Raw genomic sequence first — 1,504 nt, forward strand, 5'->3', positions numbered from 1 at the left:
CTCGCGCGCGCCCCCGCGCTGCCACCTCCAGCCGACGTCGCGCTTTGCCCGCCGTTGCGGCCACCCCCTCCGCCGCCTCCCCTGGCCCTGGTCGCCGGCGCCGGCATGCGCCGTGAGTGTCCAGCGCCCCTCGGGCATGCACCCATTCGGCCGCTTGCCCCGCTGCTTGCCGACCAGCTAGGCCTATGGGCCTATGGCAAACGGCCCCGCCCTAGAACGTTTCTATAAAAAAAGGAAATAAAATAAAACTGAATTAATAAAATTATTAATTAATTAATTATTAGTGAATTAATTAAGTTAATTTATCCTGCTTAATTAATCTAATTAACTAGTTAGTTTGATTAAACAGTAATTAGATTAGCTAAACCCTAATTAACCTAAATAGAGGATGACAGGTGGGTCCCGCTGGACCCACATGCCAGGTTTGACTCTGGTCAGCTGGGGTTGACCTGCTGATGTCATGGTGATGTCATGCTGACATCACCTTTCACTGTTCTGGATAATGTTCAGTTTAAGTAATTAAATAAATTTCAAAAATGCCTAAAACTTTGATAAATCATAGAAAATAAACCATAACTCGGATGAAAAAGTATTATACATGAAACTTGCTCAGAACGGCGAGAAGAATCCGAATACGCGTCCCGTTCGCCTGCCACACATCCCTAGCATAGCGAACCTGCAACATTTCACCTCCGCTTCGTCTGTCCGAAAACGCGAAACACGGGGGATACTTTCCCGGATGTTTCCCCCCTTCGTCGGTATCAGCTCCTACCGCGTTAGGGCACACCTACCACCGCGCATTGTCTTGTCATGCACCGTCGTGCTTATGTTTGCATTATATTTATTGTTTCTTCCCCCTCTTCTCCCGCTAGACACCGAGACCGACGCCGCTGCTACCCAGTACGACTACGGTGTTGACGACCCCTCCTTGCCAGAGCAATCAGGCAAGCCCCCCCCCCTTGATCACCAGATATCGCCTATTCTTCTCTATACTGCTTGCATTAGAGTAGTGTAGCATGTTACTGCTTTCCGTTAATCCTATCCTGATGCATAGCCTGTCCTTGCTACTACCGTTGTTACCTTTACCTCCAATCCTACATGCTTACTATAGGATGCTAGTATTCCATCTGTGGCCCTACATTCTTGTTCATCTCTTGTGCTATACTTTCGGGCCGTGATCACTTGGGAGGTGATCACGGGTATATACTTATATACTTTATACATGATACATGTGGTGACTAAAGACGGGTCGGCTCGAGGAGTACCCGCGAGTGATTCACGGATTGGGGGCTGAAAGGACCTTTGTCCCGACGGCCCTCTGGGTGGATCTTTGTGGCGGAGCGACAGGGCAGGTTGAGACTACCTAGGTGAGAGGTGGGCCTGGCCCTGGTCGGCATCCGCGGTTACTTTAAAATAACACGCTTAACGATTTGTTGGTATTTGATCTGAGTCTGGGCATTTGGTCTATACGCACTAACCAACTACGTGGGAAAGATATGGGCAC

This window comes from Triticum aestivum, chromosome 3D, assembly GCF_018294505.1.
Source record: "Triticum aestivum cultivar Chinese Spring chromosome 3D, IWGSC CS RefSeq v2.1, whole genome shotgun sequence".
NCBI classification, from domain to species: domain Eukaryota; kingdom Viridiplantae; phylum Streptophyta; class Magnoliopsida; order Poales; family Poaceae; genus Triticum; species Triticum aestivum.